This window comes from Balaenoptera musculus, chromosome 6 (assembly GCF_009873245.2).
Source record: "Balaenoptera musculus isolate JJ_BM4_2016_0621 chromosome 6, mBalMus1.pri.v3, whole genome shotgun sequence".
Classification (NCBI taxonomy): Eukaryota; Metazoa; Chordata; class Mammalia; order Artiodactyla; family Balaenopteridae; genus Balaenoptera; species Balaenoptera musculus.
Window position 1 is genome coordinate 53,291,947 of NC_045790.1, and position 17,458 is coordinate 53,309,404.

Below are 17,458 nucleotides of genomic sequence, written 5' to 3' on the forward strand. Positions count from 1 at the left end.
TAATTGCAACATAAGAGAAAACCCTCAAAATTTAATTGATGTCAAATATAAGCAAACCCATACTTGTTGAGTAAACTAGAACAAGTTTTTTTCAATCATTAAACTGTTTCATAGAGACCATGGCATGCATCACAGAGATAAAGAGCCAAAATTCAGAAAATATTATGAAGAAGCAAAACTCTGTAAAGTTGAAATATCGCAAATATTCCCTTGAGATAATGTTACTGATGGGTTAGTTTGCTCTTGTCAAATTTTTCACCTTGCCCTTTTCAATTTTGCAGTCTCATTACTGAACTAAGATTACTAGGAATGTTCCATGTTCATTCATATTATAAATTTTTTTAGAAAGTATAATCTCTATGTTCATTAAATACATCATCCTCTGGAAACAAAGATAAGACCTTTCAGAGGTGAATTATTTAGTCGACAGATAATTTAAATCCTTCACTTTATCCACAGGTAAATATTTTTTTAATTTCAGTTATCATTACCACGCTGAGAAGATTAAGAACTAATAGTGAGAAGGCAAAGGCTTTAAAACGTATGGATGATAATAGATAATATAGATGCAGCATAAAGTTGGGTTTTTTTTTTAACATCTTTATTGGAGTATAATTGCTTTACAATGGTGTGTTAGTTTCTGCTTTATAACAAAGTGAATCAGCTATACATATACATATATCCCCATATCTCTTCCCTCTTGCGTCTCCCTCCCTCCCACCCTCCCTATCCCAGCCAGCATATAGTTTAAAAGTGTTTCACTTTTCTATTCTCCTCTTTATTACTGTTTTCCAGCCAGTTTCCAACTTCTTCTAAGTAAGCAGTATTTTTAAGCTATAAATGACAAAGCAGATCTTATAACTCACTTAATATCTTATTATGAATTAACTTGATAAGTGGCCTCTGGCTGACATTGCATTTTTAAAGGGAAATTGGGGAGGAGAAATATATCTCAAAGCCACTACTGCTACTGCTTTTATGTATTTTCCTCTAAAATATAGATTCTATAAAATCTGCCTATGTTGCTACTCGTAAAAAAGATGCAAATAACTTCAGATTCTATTAAAAGAAAAAATATACTACAAATTTCATTTGGATTATCTTTTGGATTATCTAATATTCTTGATTTCCATAAGTTAAAGTATATAATTTAAAAATTCCTCTATCAGGTGAGAAAAGTCATGAGAATTTTGAGAAAAAAATAGTAGTGAGAGGGTGCCAGTTATTAAAACATATTATAAATCTATAATAATTAGAACAATTGATATTGATATTGATGCAAGAAATGAGACAAATTGGACATGATTCAGCAACAGATACTGTAAGATGTGACTCTAATATGGGATAACAGAATCAGTACTGATGTCAACTAGGACATTTCTGTTGTTTTGGAACTTTGATGAAGTCCCAATCTCAGGACCCAAGAGATATCTGATCTACATATTCTAAACAAAAGAACTAGACACATTCCCCATGGCACTTACTAAGAACGGCAGCGCAAATCCTGACACGTTTCACCTATCATCCACTTTCAGGCCATGAGGTAGGAATTCAAAGGAGGGTTTTTCAGAGTGAGGCTTTCTTTGGAAAAAATCATACGCTTGGTAGAAAATGCTACACATTTCTCTTCCATTGCTCATACTGGGCAAAGTCTTGCTTCTTCAACATCTCCCCAGATAAGTGAGGGGAACTTCAAGAGAATTACTCACCAAGTCTGATTTGTTTGATAGAGGGGAGGTATTTCCTCACACAGGCTGGATGCTGCTGAGCTGTGAAAACTGAGGTCTTGCCTGGTGCAGCTGTTAAAACAGAGCGTGATGAGAAAATACTTAGAGGAAATTGATCGGGTCCTCTGTAGTATGGGGAGCACACAGGTGACAGTCTGATTCTCCCCTAGAAAAATTTGAATGTAACAGGCTGTCTTGAATTGCTTGAGATGGCAGGTCCAAGACCAATTTACAGATTTGGATGGACTGGGTTTTTCTGTGATGCCATAAAGACACCTTGGAAGGTAGTGGTTCTAGACTAGCGCCATTTTGAAAGGCATTCTCCAAAGAACTTCCTGCCTGGATGAAAGGACCCTAGGAGGAGGAGGCTGGGTGGGGTGTACCAGGAAAGCAGGAGTTGAAGGGGAGCCTTAGGAGGTCAGCAGGAGTGTACATCATCTCTAAAATGGGCAGAGGTCCAGGGAGCCAGAGTGGAGGAGGTCTTCAAATAACTCACTAAATCACCCCTTAAGAGATGGAGTTAGCCTTTGGCTAACTGCCACAGAGAGAGTTTTCAACATCTAGCCAAGTAAAAAGATACTTTTCCTTCTTTTTGTCTGATTCCCAGCTTCTTATCCTTAACTTGGAAGAGCCAGAAACCAGCAGCAAGTGAATGGAGAGGAAGTAGTGAATAAAACCAAAACCATCCAACTAAACCTTGGAGCAAAGAGGAGATACTTTAAATTGAATGTAAGGTGAATTTTTAAAACATTCATTTGGTTGGGAATTTTTAGTAGTCAAAAATAAGGGCTATTCACTAATACCCAAAATTTGCTGTAAAAGCAACTGGTTGCACGGGGGTTTTAAAATATATCTGCAAATGCTTTGACACTCTTCCCATCGAGAGATAGAGTCTCTGTCCCCTCTCCTTGTACCTGGTGAGCCTTTGTGACTGTCGTGATGAATGAAACATGGCAGAAGCTGCACTGGGTGACTTCTGAGGCTAAATCAGATAGGGAATGCAGCTGGCCTGTGGCTTCTCTTGGGCACTTACTCTGGGAGCCTTCAGCTACCATGGAAGAAGTTTGGCCATTCTGAGGCCATCATGTGGAGAGGCTACATGCAGAGATCATATTGAGAGAGACAGCGAGGCAGAGAGAGAGGCTCGTCGACCACAGGGCTGCAACGGGAGAGGTGAGTGAAGTGAATGTGGTATTCCCCTTAGCACAAAATTTAAGGGGGAGGGGTACCCAAAAAACCTAATAATCAAGGTAAATCAGATTTTAATGCAATATTAAAAAAAATAAAAGTCAAGGTAAATGATGAATAAAACATCAACATTTTAAATAAAGACAGGATCAGTGTTCCTGATTGTTCCTTTTGCCTTCAACTTCAATATGGCTCAGCAAGGCACCGTTACTCATCTGATTAACTAGAAAGGACCCAAGGCAACTTTCTGGAAATATCTGACATCTTGGTTCTCTGGTGTCCATATAATTGCCAAAATGGATTGAAATGCACACTTGAGATCTGTACATTTTATTGTTTGTAATTATACCACTCTCTATATGTGTATAAGTATTTTGAATTGTGAATAGTCATGTGATCTAATTCAATCTAAGGAGTGTTGAAGGCATGCTGCGGAGGTTTGGGGGACAGAAGTTGACTTAGTTTTTAAAAGCGAACAAGTGCATTGGATGGCCTGTGGACAGCATTCTGTATGGATGTGACAGCTGGGACTGCCGTGGCTACCTAGATGCCAGCCTGAATATGAAGCTGACACACGGAGATGGGTGGAGCTGAATCAGAGAGAAATAGGCTCAGAGCCCTAACTGAACTACGCCTGATCACTGGGTTTCCTCTGGACTTTTCTATTACATAAACCAGCATCCATTTTATTTAAAAGCCAGTTTGTGTTGAGTTTTCTATCACAAATTCAGAGAGACAAGGAGAGAAAGCAATAAAGAGAAGAGGGAGGCAGGAAGAGCTAGGGGTGAGCAGAAGTCATGAGTCAGCAGAAGTAACGTACATAGCCTTGTAGACAGGGCTTACCACCTCCCAGGCACTGTACTATCACGGCGTGAAAGACAGAAAATGAGGCAGACAATATCTCTGCTCTTGTGGAACTTACATTCTAGCTGGGAATGGGAGACAGGAAGGGGGACAGCAACCGTTTTGGATAGTGATAAACACTTTAAAGAAAATAATACAGGGTAATGTGGAATGGAAGAGGCTACTGCTTTTGTTGGAGCACCAGAGAAGCCTTCTCCACAGAGGTGACATTTGACCTGTGATCTGAACGAGGAGGAGATGCGAGCTGTCTGAAGCTCTGAAGAAAAATCTTTCCAGGTAAAGATATAGCAGCACATTCCTGGAAGACAAGAAACAGATGAAAGAGTAGAAACTCCCTAAGAACTTTAATGTGCATATAAATCACCTGGAGATCTGATTAAACTGAAGATTCAGATTCAGTATTCTGGGGTGATGACTGAGATTCTGCATTTCTAACAAGCTCCCAAGCAATGCACATGTTTCTGGTTTATGGACCATACTGGGAGTAACAAGGCCCTGCAGAATGGGTCCCCAAAGTGTGGTCTATAGCCTGGTTCACAAAGACTTTTAAAGTTTCTTTTAATATCTTTATAGCAATTTAACATTGATACAACATCCACGCATGTAATCACTTTTCTAGTAATCCATTTTAAGTGCATTGGTCACTGATAGATTGGAAGTTTAAAACACAAAATTTGACCCTGCACAGATAGTTTGAAAAGCACTGCCCTAGAGCCTAGAGTGTTACAGCTGGAGGGAACTGAACGAACTACTAAAACTACAAAGAAGCAGGAAACAATGAAATGTACAGCGTATGATAGAGACTAGAAATAAATGTCATGTGGAAAACATGGGGATTAATACAGTCAACATTACCATCACTGCCACTACCGCCATTTGTGCATAAACACAGATAGACAGACAGACAGACACACACACACACACACACAGACACAAAACATGGCTTCCATACAGAACTCCTGGCAGCCAGGCGTCTATCATCTATTTCTCAGATAAACACCCAGAAATGTCCTCTCTAAACGTATCAATGTCTATGAGCCAAGATTTCCTCCTTCTGGAATTTAGGGTCTCCTAAGTGTTGTTCCCTCAGAAGTGAAGCGCACGGGTCAACGATGTTTCCAGTGTGTGCAGAGCCTAGAACTGTTCATTGCCTCTTTATTAAATAGGTAGAACATTAAGGATCACCAGACTTTCAAGGGACCAATTTAAACAAATATTCTTAGAAGAAGATGGAAAGCAAGATTAATAGGGACAGGGCTACACGGAATCATAATTATGGTAAAACTTAAAGAGACTCAGTGAAAACCTACCTGGTCTCTAGAGCTACATCCTCTGAAACGAGCTTACATTTTCTCTGCGTGTCTGTGGTATAACCAGAAAGATGTCACATTTCTCAGTGAGTTTCACCTATGGAATACTCTCATCTTCCTTATATTCCTAACCATTCTTGAACAACTCTCACTAACTGAGGTAATCTCATTGTGTTCCTAGAAAGTTAAAAGTACCTGTCTAAAACACTGTGAACGGCTTAATACGTATATTTCATCAGTTTGAATGCTTTTAGTTGTAAATAACAGAAGACGCAATTCACACTAGTTTAAGAACCAAAGGAGACTTATTGGCTCATATAAATGGAAGTACAAGAGAGGGTGTGGGCTTCAGGTAATGTGTGATCCAATGACCCAGTGGCAGTCTTGAAAACTCAATTTTTTTTTCCTGTTCTTTTTGCCATCACAAAGGAGGGGTATTCCCTAAAAATTACTATGTGACTTGAACAAGTTCTTCTCATTATCATTATTGCTTATTTTTCTTGACTTTTGCTTGGGCAATGGACTTATACCCTCATAGTATGCATGATGCAGAAGAAATATTTTTCAGGAGAGAGATTCCAAAATGTTATTCTAGCTTGTATAAACTTGGAGAGTATTTGGATGTGTTCCACCCAAAAAATAACTACGTCCTATTGCTTTCTCCTAAGATTTCCTCACTGCATCAGAATTCTGTGGGTACATAAGTAAATGAAGTCAAGGTCAGATGGTCATGACCTCCCAATGCCCTTTCTTTCTTCCTCAGAGAGATGAGACCCAGTCAGACACACTGTATGTTTCAGTGCCTCTATTCTATAAACAGTTTGTTATATGAAGAGAGACAGATTACTCTACATGTTTTCAAAAGAGATATAATTTTTACATTTTTCACATGCCTGGCATTCTCTCTCAGTCATTCCTTCCTCCTAATGGATTTCTTGTAGACACAAATATATTTATTATCTTAACATTCTTTTCTTTCTTCTTCATCTCTTTTCAATCTTGTCTGTTTTCAACGGAGAAAAAAGTTAAAGATTGTTTAAAATGGTCTATTTTTTTCTAACATTGAAGAAACTGAAAAAAAAGTATCCAAACTCCTTTCTTTTATTTGAGAAACTAGAGGCCGATTGAAACCGTAAAGTCAGTCAGCCAACACTGATAGAATATAAAAACCTTTCTGCAAACTATAATAAATAAAAATGCATATTTGTTATACATTAGTTAACCCTTAGGCAGGAGGAGATGTAGACACATCAAGTAGTTGGCATTTAAATGAAGCATTATTAATAAGAGTCACAGCTGGTTAAAGGTCTGGAAATAATGCATTGTCCCACAGTTAGAATTCCTCCAAAGTCATTTAGTCCTGGGGAAAGAATCTGGTTCATACACAGTGCTGACCTGTGAGCCCTGTAGTGACACCTACCAAGTGACGGAGGGACTGGCCCACTGTTAGGAGAGCAGAGCAAAGACTGTGTTGCCTGGGAGGCAACTTTGTAACTTGATGGATCAAACTTGGAATTTCTAGGATCTGTCTTTAATAGCAGACATTAAAGGTTTTGAGTAGACAAGTGGGGTCTTTCAACCAGTATTAGAGTTTTATGTACTCAGTTGATATTTGTACTTGTTAAATTATAATAAAAAATAATTCTAGCCAATCCTGGAAGTCCTCAAAACTTTTCCATTAGAAAAATGGTCTGAACATGACTCAGATTTGAGAAAAACAAATTGCTGTGCAGAATGCCTCCCTGGGAATACAGCTGGGATGCAGACAACGTTCCTAATTCCTTCATCTTCAGATCCCAGAGCCTGTGCTCGGCAGGACATAGAAAGAATGATTAACCTGTACCCATGGAGTGAGTTTCAACCCACCTCATAGACAAGAGCAACTCTACTTTATCCTCTATATACTTGGGCTTTCTCTGTAAGATTTTATTTTAATTAAAAAACATTTTTTTAAACCAGTGCAATATACCACACTGCCTTGTCACTCTAGAAAGTCTCGGGTCCTCTGGGTGAGAGCAAGCAGAAGAGAATGGAGCAGTAATGATACAGGTTTACTTCAAAAGGAGGTGCTCCTGAGTGGAATCATCCCAGTTCTGGATAATTTTATGGAAGAAGTAACGTAAGCAAAATGCCTTTTTGACTTCTGATGTATTACCATTTAAGATGGGCATGTACAATTTGCTTTGCTAAATGAGACCAGAACAGTAGTATCTTTTAAACCAATCCTTTGATTTAATCTCATTTATAGACTTGCAACAAACCAAGGTATTAAGTCCTTTAAGCTGGGCTCTTTTCCTATGGTTCAATAGAATAAATGCCATTTTACCTTTCAACACCCTTAGAATACTTTCAGTAGCTAGTTATGGAATCATTCTCCTATTCTTCTTCTACCAGCTAGCATTTCATGCACTTACTTCCTTTGCATCTGAGAATGACCAGATTTGGAAACGGACAAATGGAAGAGCTTTGCTATTCAAAGAGGAGGAATCCTCTGGAATTTCTAAGCAATAAGAGAATACTCTCCAAATGGGATGCCTGGAGATGACTCTATGGCAAGAACAAAAATGTTATATAGACACATCATTCATTCTTGCCTTCATGTATTCGTCCCATGTCAACTGAACACTGATTAGGTATGAAACATTTTGCTAGGCTCTGAGGATGATATGGTGAAGTGGGCCCTGCTCTTGAGTAGTTTATGGTCTAAGTGGGAAGAGAAACATTGCATATATAACTAAATATATACACTAAATGTATAATTTCAAAGTAGGACGAATACCGTGGAGCAAAAGTACAGATGAGAATGTATCTCAGTGGGTTTATCCTAATTTGTGGGAATCATGGAGTACTGTCCATGGCTGTGCCATTCACTGAAACACTGAACTGTGAAAGATGGCCAGGCCTGAGCAAATATCATGGTTCCATTCTGGGTAATCTGGGTTTGAGACAGGCATATGGGGAAGTCAAATAAACACTCAGATAGATGGAGAAGTCTGCATTGAAGATAACAGCTTAGGAATCCTTAACCAATAAATGATAAGCTAGAGGTGAGAATGAACTGACTTAGGGATAGAGTTGAAAAGAGGGCCTATCACTGAGTCTTGAGGAATTGCATTTAAAGATTAGGGAGAGATTAGTTGGCAAAGAATATCAAAGAGTGGTCTGACGACAGAGGCAGAGCAACTTTGCAGCTAATAAAGGTGAAGATTCTGGGTCCTTCTCTTGCTTGGGAGGAGCCCTAGCAACGGATTTACATGGTCATATATTTTTGTAAAATTTTCACAAGAAAGATATCTTTGTTTTTCTTTTCTAAAAGCAGAGCCCCAAATTGTATGAACTTCAGGTCTCACACTTCTGCCCCTAACTAAGAGGAAGGAGCAAAACCAAGAGAGAGTGATTGCCTGGAATTACAAGGGGAGGGGAACAGTTCAGGAAGAGAGAGTGCGACAGTTATGAACGCATCTGAAGAGACAGGAATATGAGGAGAGGAACACATCCACTGGATTTAGGTAGTGGGAGGTCACTGGTGTCCCTAGCAACGGCCCGTTCTGTACTATGAAGGGGCAGGAAGCCAGATGCAGTTGGTTGGTTTCAACAAACTTAACTAAGAAGGAGAGGGGAAAAGTGTGGTAGCTGGGGAGAGGCAGGTTTGGGAAGTAGCTTATTTGTTTCCTCTCTCTCTCTCCCCCCTCCCTCCCCGCTTCCCTCCCTCCCTCCCCTTCTTCTCTCCTTCTATTTCTCTTTTCTCCTTTTTTCTCTCTTTTTCAGAATGGAGAGACCTGAGAGTGCTGATTGAAAGGTTATGCAACATAGAGATGTGTTGAAGAGACAATGGAAAAGATAAGGTAAATGAGTTTTCCCTTTATTCTATCTTAACTTTCATTTTCAAAAGACCCAGAGGAAATTAATATCCGTAGACTATGAAGAAAGCTACTCCATGTTTTTGTTTCCCCATGGGAAAATCTACACCAATTCATATGTTTATAAAAGAGCAAGCGGCCTTGGGCTGAAGACACTCTCTTCAGCCCAGGGCACTGAGCTGACTTTATTCAACTCGTAGTCATTTACAGGCAAAATCTATTTTGCAGCTTTCTGAAAATATCCATTTAAAAACTTAAACCAGTTTCCCTCTGAAGTCTTGTATATTTTATAAACTGTGTTGCCCCTTAAATAGTTGGTGAATATTGTAGAAATACAAATCGGTTTTTTAAGACAAACCAAATTTACAAGTCTGCTAAAGAAAAACAGACCTTTAATTCAGGATATTAAAATAAATTCTTTAAATATTTTTAATTGGGCTTCTGAGTATCCTTTGATGTATACTTTAATATTAGACTTATGTATTGAAAAAGGGAGCAATTTTCCTCCCCAGAGAACATTCCTGGGACTCAGGGAATTGAGACTATCAGAAAGACAATCTTAAATGGCACAAAATAGAAACGAATATGTTTTTCCTGGCACCGTGTAATTCTGAACCCTTCCTCCACTTTTTGTTTGTTTGTTTTTTAGTTGGATCATCGGTCTAAGAATGGACATTGATGCGCTAAAAGTTACTTTTTAGAAAGTTAGATTAGCCCCGCCCCCAAGCATCCTCATTAAAGTGCTTCTCATCACTTTAATGAGCTACCAGAGAGCAATCCGCATTAAAAAAAAAAAAAAAAAGTCCTCAAAACTAGAAATAGAGGCTACCGGTTCCCGCAGGTTACCAGATTCAGCAAATAAAAATACAGGTTGCCCAGGTAAATCCGAATTTCAGATAAACAAAGAATTTTTTAGTGTATATCCTAAACATTGCATGGGACAGACTTGTCCAAATTAATGCTTCTTTTTTATTTTACGTTGACACTTAAGGGGCCTTTTCTCCAGCAACCGCGCGGAACCCACTCTCCACATCCCACGCCGAGCGCCCGCGGAGCTAGTTTAAAACCCGGGGCCTGCCGGCTGGGCCGCGCCCCCTGATTGGCCGAGGCGCGCCAGCCGCCCCGCCGGCCGAAGGCGTCACGCAGCCCTGGCAGCCCGGGCCCCGCCGCCGCAGCCGCCGCCGCGGCAGCCCCGGTCGGCGCAAGTGCGGCGCGCGCAGGGGGAGGGGGCGCGGCGGAGCGCGAGGCTGGCGTCGGGCAGCCGGCGGCCGGGCAGGATTAAGTTTCTCGGTCGAGCGGGAGCGTCAGTGCGCGTTCCTCCCGAAGCTCCTCGCCGGGACGTTACTTCAGGACAGAAGAGAGCGAGCGTGGGCGAGGCGAGGCGAGGCTCCCAGTGTCCCCGGCGACCCCAGCTCCCCAGCCCTCCGTTCCTTTCGCGTTCCCGCCGTGGGCGGCCGTCGCGAGCAGGGTAAGCGGCGCCGGGGCCCGGGCCGGGAGGCCGGAGCGCGCCCCCGTGCCCTGCGCGCGCACCGGCCGGGAAGGTGCGCGGCCGCCCGGGGCTCGGCTCGCGGGGCGGGCGGGCGGCGGCGGACGGGGTGCGCTCGCCCCACCCCGCGCGGCCCGGCGCTACCGGGAAGCAGCTGCTCCTCGGGATGTTGAAAACGATGGGGTCTGGAAGTTTCCTTTGCGACTCGCCGGGTCCCCAAGCGGTCGTTCCGGTTCTTTCAGCCACTTCCCCCCTCCTATTGCTCTTGTTGATTCTAAGAGGTTGAAAAGTTTCGTCTTTTTGTTCGCCAGGAGGGGCATAGTAAGGGTGCTGAGGAGGCGGACCCCGGGCCTGGCACGCGGGCCGGGCGCAGCGGGGCGCGGGCGCCTGTTGCTGTCTGCTGCGGTGGCCGCGCCCCGGGTCGGACGCCCACTCTATCGTTACGCGGGGGTGGGGAGACGCGCCCCCAGACTGGCGTCTCTCGCCTCGGCTGCGGGACACCCAGAGCGCGCGGCTCACTGGTATCCGCCCCCACTTTTCACCCCTCTCCCTGGAGCCAGTGCCCTTTCGTCAGCTGTCCGCGTTGGTGGGAGTGTTTTGCTCCCGCCTCCCCCTTTATCCCCCCACCCCACGCCGATGGGGCGCCTTTGTCTGCAGTTTCGCAGCCCCGGGATGCCGGATGTTTGTAGGGAAGCGCTGTTCCGAAGTGTGTGTGTGTGTGTGTGTGTGTGTGTGTGTTTCAGCGGTGGTGACGGTGTAAATTCTTGCTGCGTTCTTTTGCAGAGGCACAAAGGCTGGGCTATTCTTTCCTGCCGATCGCGTGGAAATTCATGCTGGGACTGCGGAGGGGGGGAGGGGCCGCTGCTGCTCTGTGTCTGGGGGCGAGTAGGGGGCGGTGGGAAGTCTCCGTCCATCTCAGCGGCTGGGGCTGCCGAGGTTGCTCTGCTGGGGCGGAATCCGGGTTTGGACACTGCGGGCCTTGGGCGGAGTGGGTGCGGGTGGCGGCTAGTGTTTCAGAGGTGTCATCAGACAAGAGGACCTTGACTTCACCAGCCTAGAAGGAAGACTCTCCAAGTTCTTTTGGTGTCGAGAGGGGAATAATCTGAAAAGTGGCCAGACTCTGTCATCCAGCCTTGTTGGACAGCTGTGGCGTAAACATCCCGTTTGTGTTTCCGTAGGCATTCCTCATTTAGGTTGCCTTTTACAGAATAAGTAACACCTAATCTGAAACATTTATGAAGTGATGGAGTGGGTTTCAGGATTACGTGTTGCATTTGGGTATAGGGAACTACAATGAACTTTTTGTAGGAGTCGCATCATCTAAATTTGTAAAATATATGCTTTAGCCCCGGTAGAATTTAAGTAAATGACTGCATTTAAAACCCAGCAAAACTTGAAGTTTCTTGGCTTGAATTCTAATGCAGTGCACCTGTGCCTTTGCCCGAGGCAGGAGCTGAGAGGGTTTAGAGGGTGGTGGGAATAATCTTGTCTGGGATGCCCAGATTTCCTGCTTGCTTATGGGCTACTTTACAAATGGGCCAGGTTTATCTAGACTGGGCTCTATCCCCCACTGCCCCCTCACTCACCCCTCCCATCTCAGAATTCACATTAAGGTCCTTAAAAGCAGAGGTCTGTAAACTTAAGGGCCAAGGGCCAAATCTGTCTGCTGCAGCCTGTTTTTTTCTCTACGGTTTAAGAGCTAGGGATGGTTTGTACATTTTTTTAAAAAATATTTTATTTATTTATTTATTTATTTATGGCTGTGTTGGGTCTTCGTTTCTGTGCGAGGGCTTTCTCCAGTTGCGGCAAGTGGGGGCCTCTCTTCATCGCGGTGCGCGGGCCTCTCATTATCACGGCCTCTCTTGTTGCGGAGCACAGGCTCCAGACGCGCAGGCTCAGTAGTTGTGGCTCACGGGCCCAGTTGCTCCGCGGCATGTGGGATCTTCCCAGACCAGGGCTCGAACCCGTGTCCCCTGCATTGGCAGGCAGATTCTCAACCACTGCGCCACCAGGGAAGCCCTGTACATTTTTTAATGGTTGAAAAACAAAATCAAAAGAATAATATTTCATGTCATGTGAAAAATATATGAAGATCAAATGTCAGTGCACATAAAGTTTTATTGGTGCACAGCCACTCTCATTCTTATTGTCTGTGATTCTTTCTTGCTGTTTGTGGTTGCTTTCACAGCAGCAGTGGCAGATTTAAGTAGTTGCATAGTTGAGACAGAGATGGAGAGCCTTCAAAGTCTGAAAAATTTACTATCTTACTCTACAGAAATAGTTGCCAATCAAGACTAGGCTTCAAAAGTATTGCTTACATATTCCCTCTTGTAATGAGTGTATTGTTTAATTTCATTGCCTTTTAGGCCCTGTTTCTGGTGTTCTATGAATTGGCAGACTGTTCCCCAGTAGGCAGACAAATTAAATTAATGTGTTGGATTTTCTCATTTCCATGTTTCACTCTCAAAGTTTTCTTAACCTTTTGGTATCTTTTTTTTTAAGAATCTAGGCTGAAGTGGGGTTTGTGATTAGCAGAAATTATGTATTTAGCTATTTTAAGTTCAGTATATATAGCTGTATCTCAGGGTGCTCTGCAGTGAGTTCTGGTGACGTCTAGCTGCTCTGTTACCTGAGCAGCTTTGAGAATTATAGTTCTGTTTATTTAGGTAGAGAGAGGCAGGGGTTAGGGGTTTTCATAAGTTCCTTTCCACAGGCAAGTTGTCACTTAGGCAGAGCTAGTTTGGGGAGCCCCTTGACTCTTCACCACTCATCTTGCCTACGTCATTTGCAAAAACAAACAAAAAAATTGATGAAGTTTGTCTCAACATATTACTACTAGATTGCTCAGATGTGTACCATAACTCTCACGTGCGTTCCCTCCCTTTCCTTCGCTCCTTTCAGTATTTCTTTTCCCCTCTTTTCTTTCTGGTTTCTTTTCTCCATTTAACACAATCCTTCATTTCATCGCGTGAGCCCCCTGACTGTTGTTGCTAGGGAGTGGAGAGATGCATGTCAGTTTTTATTGTACTCCAAATTCCTATCATATATACAATGCCCTGTTTGACGGCTGAAGTCCTATTTGCATCTCAGATACTTTTTTTTGGTATATCTTTATTGGAGTATAATTGCTTTACAATGTTGTGTTAGTTTCTGCTGTACAACAAAGTGAATCAGCTATATGTACACATATATCCCCATATCCCCTCTTGAGCCTCCCTCCCGCTCTCCCTATCCCACCCCTCTAGTTCATCACAAAGCATCGAGCGGATCTCCCTGTGCTTTGCAGCTGCTTCCCACTATCCATCCATTTTATTTTTGGTAGTGTATGTATGTCAGTGCTACTCTCTCAGTTCATCCCAGCTTCCCCTTCCCCCGCTGTGTCCTCAAGTCCTTTCTTTACGTCTGCCTCTTTATTGCTGCCTTGCCACAAAAAAAGTTTCCATATATGTGCGTTAGCATACGGTATTTGTTTTTCTCTTTCTGACTTGCTTCACTCTGTATGACAGACTCTGGGTCCATCCACCTAATCACAAATAACTCAATTTCATTCCTTTTTATGGCTGAGTAACATTCCATTGTATATATGTGCCACATCTATATCCATTCATCTGTCGATTGACATTTAGGTTGCTTTTATGTCCTGGCTATTGTAAATAGTGTTTCAGTGAACACTGCGGTATGTGTATCTTTTTGAATTATGGTTTTCTTCGGGTATATGCCCAGTAGTGGGATTGCTGGGTCGTATGGTAGTTCTATTTTTAGTTTTTTAAGGAACCTCCATTGCTGTTCTCCATAGTGGCTGTATCAGTTTACATTCCCACCAGCGGTGCAAGAGGGTTCCCTTTTCTCCACACCCTCTCCAGCATTTATTGTTTGTAGATTTTTTGATGATGGCCATTCTGACCGGTGTGAGGTGATACCTCATTGTAGTCTTGATTTGCATTTCTCTTATGATTAGTGATGTTGAGCATCCTTTCATGTGTTTGTTGGAAATCTGTATATCCTCTTTGGAGAAATCTCTATTTAGGTCTTCTGCCCATTTTTGGATTGGGTTGTTTGTTTTTTTGATACTGAGCTTCATGAGCTGCTTGTATATTTGGGGGATTAATCCTTTGTCAGTTGCTTCGTTTGCAAATATTTTCTCCCATTCTAAGGGTTGTCTTTTCGTCTTGTTTATGGTTTCCTTTGCTGTGCAAAAGCTTTTAAGTTTCATTAGGTCCCATTTGTTTATTTTTATTTTTATTTCCATTTCTCTAGGAGGTGGGTCAAAAAGGATCTTGCTGTGATTGATGTCATAGAGTGTTCTGCCGATGTTTTCCTCTAAGAGTTTTATAGTGTCTGGCCTTACATTTAGATCTTTAATCCATTTTGAGTTTATTTTTGTGTATGGTGTTAGGGAGTGGTCTAATTTCATTCTTTTACATGTAGCTGTCCAGTTTTCCCAGCACCACTTATTGAAGAGGTTGTCTTTTCTCCATTGTGTATTCTTGACTCTTTTGTCAAAGATATGGTGACCATATGTGTGTAGGTTTATCTCTGGCCTTTCTGTCCCATTCCATTGATCTATATTTCTGTTTTTGTGCCAGTACCGTACTGTTTTGATTACGGTAGCTTTGTAGTATAGTCTGAAGTCAGGGAGCCTGATTCCTTCAGCTCTGTTTTTCTTTCTCAAGATTGCTTTGGCTATCAGGGTCTTTTGTGTTTCCATACAAATTGTAAAATTTTTTGTTCTAATTCTGTTAAAAATGCCATTGGTAATTTGATAGGGATTGCATTGAATCTGTAGATTGCTTTGGGTAATATAGTCATTTTCACAATGTTGATTCTTCCAATCCAAGAACATGGTATATCTTTCCATCTGTTTGTATTGTCTTTGATTTCTTTCATCAGTGTCTGACAGTTCTCTGCATATAGGTCTTTTGCCTCCTTAGGTAGGTTTATTCCTAGGTATTTTATTCTTTTTGTTGCAGTGGTAAATGGGAGTGTTTCCTTAATTCCTCTTTCAGATTTTTCATCATTAGTGTATAGGAGTGCAAGAGATTTCTGTGCATTAATTTTGTATCCTGTTACTTTACCAAATTCATTGATAAGCTGTAGTAGTTTTCTGGTGGCATCTTTAGGATTTTCTATGTGTAGTTCAGATATCTTTTAAATACACATATATGGTGAGGGAGTAGAGGCTCTCCCCAGAGTTTACTATATCTGTGCAAGGCGTGGTGCTTGGAGACATTCATGGAAATCCTTGAAATGTAATTTTGCGTTGATCAGGCCTTTAGCCTTTAGCTGATGTGGTGGAGAGGCTCTGCTTTACAAACAAAGAAATGGACCCATTGTCTAGGGTTCAGATTAAGGGATTTAGAAGCTGGGGAGTAACAGTTGCCTGGAAGATACTGTCCTCAGTTAAGAGCAGATTATTTTCTCCAGATTACATCTCAAGTCTGACATAATAGATTTGATTCAGGTTGGCTCCCTTTTGTATATTTATAATATGCACAAAGTACTCTGTGCTTTTCACAAAATATCTTCGGGCAGAGTTGACATATTGGGTGGGAAATGTCCCTGTATATGCTAGAGCAAATAACACATCTACCAACAAAAGCCTTTATGATTCAGAGTAAAGAAGCAAACAACTTCCTGTAGAATTCAGGACTGCTTGATGGTGCATGTGAATGATGATATGTCACCAGTTGTATTTCCCAAACAGTTACATGTGCTCTTAAAACACGTTTGGCCTAAAGTAGGAATTCATTTGATATTGTTACATTGTTACATACATTATCAACCCCATATTTATAACAAGAAAGATATTATTTTTTCTTCTAAATTAGTTTCCTGTTTAAAAGAGCATCACTATAAATACAGTTGGGAAATGCTGTTTAGTATGGTAAAGTTAATGTACTATAATTAAATAATTATAGTGGGGTTCCACATGGGTGAATAAGAATAAGGAGATGAACTATTTCTAGATAGAGAAAACTGATATCATTGCCTTCCTGTGAAACACTTCCCAAGAAGATCTGAGGTAGTTATTCATTGAGTAGATGGTAATAGATGGATTAGGAGGTTTGTTGAATTGGGTTAGGCACTAGGGAGAACACAAAATAAATACTGTTGGAAGCTTACTGTCTTAGTTGGAAAAATAGACACACAGAGGAAATAATAAAAAGGTTTTACATGTAGTAAAAGTTACAGTGATTAAAGAAGTTAGACATCAACATTGGGTTGCTTGCTGGCAACTTGTAGATGGCTGTCTTCTTGTGTCTTCACATGGTCTTCCCTCTGTGTAAGTCTGTATCCTAGAGGACACCAGTCAGGTTGGATTAGGGCCCACCCCAGTGACCTCATTTAACCTTAATTACCTCTTTAAAGACCCTCTCTCCAAATATAGTCATATTCTGAGGTACTGGGGGTTAGGACTTCAACATATGACTTTGGGGAGGAAACAATTCATAAATTCTTACAGAGACTGTAAGGCTCTCACAGACTGTAGGTTGTAAACTGGTGAGACCTTGAAGAATTGGACTGGCTCAGGGTAAGGGAGGGAGGTCCTGTAGGAGGCTCTTGTGGTGGTATAACTAAGCTGTATTGTGGTAATTTGATGTTTGGAAAGGAAGGGAAACTACTATGTGAGGAAAAAGGTATTTTATCTTTGGCCTGAGGCCACTTGTTTTCTTTCTTCTGGTGTTCACTGGAAAATTGCCCCTTCCTTTTTGTAGACAGAGCATTAGTTTTCTTTTCAAGCATTTCATAAAAGCATCAATTGTCTTAAAATATTTCTTCTATCTCTCACAAAATGAGTAAAACATTAAATTCGCAAAGATGAAATATTAGCGTTGTAAACATCTCACGATGGTTTTGGAGTGTGATTAAAACAGTAAAATTTATAATTCATATTGACCTAAAAACTGTGTGTATATCCTACGCATGTTTTATGGGCAGATATTTGGCATAGTCTTTTTTCCCCAGAAATATCTTCCCCTTTTTGGAAAAGTATAATTTAAAAAGTAATTTATATCCTATATC

The 17,458-nt window shown here is 41.6% G+C and overlaps 1 protein-coding gene across 11 annotated transcripts in view; it reads left to right on the forward strand.

The window, feature by feature from the left end:
* Positions 1-10,163: 10,163 nt before the first annotated feature.
* The window catches only part of MPDZ (multiple PDZ domain crumbs cell polarity complex component), a 172,476-nt gene continuing 165,181 nt past the window's right edge, over positions 10,164-17,458 (forward strand). For all 11 annotated transcript variants that reach the window (XM_036854695.1, XM_036854698.1, XM_036854699.1 and 8 more), the window contains exon 1: positions 10,164-10,417. The gene's annotated coding sequence lies outside the window, so the exon portion shown is untranslated. The remainder of the gene's footprint in view (positions 10,418-17,458) is intronic.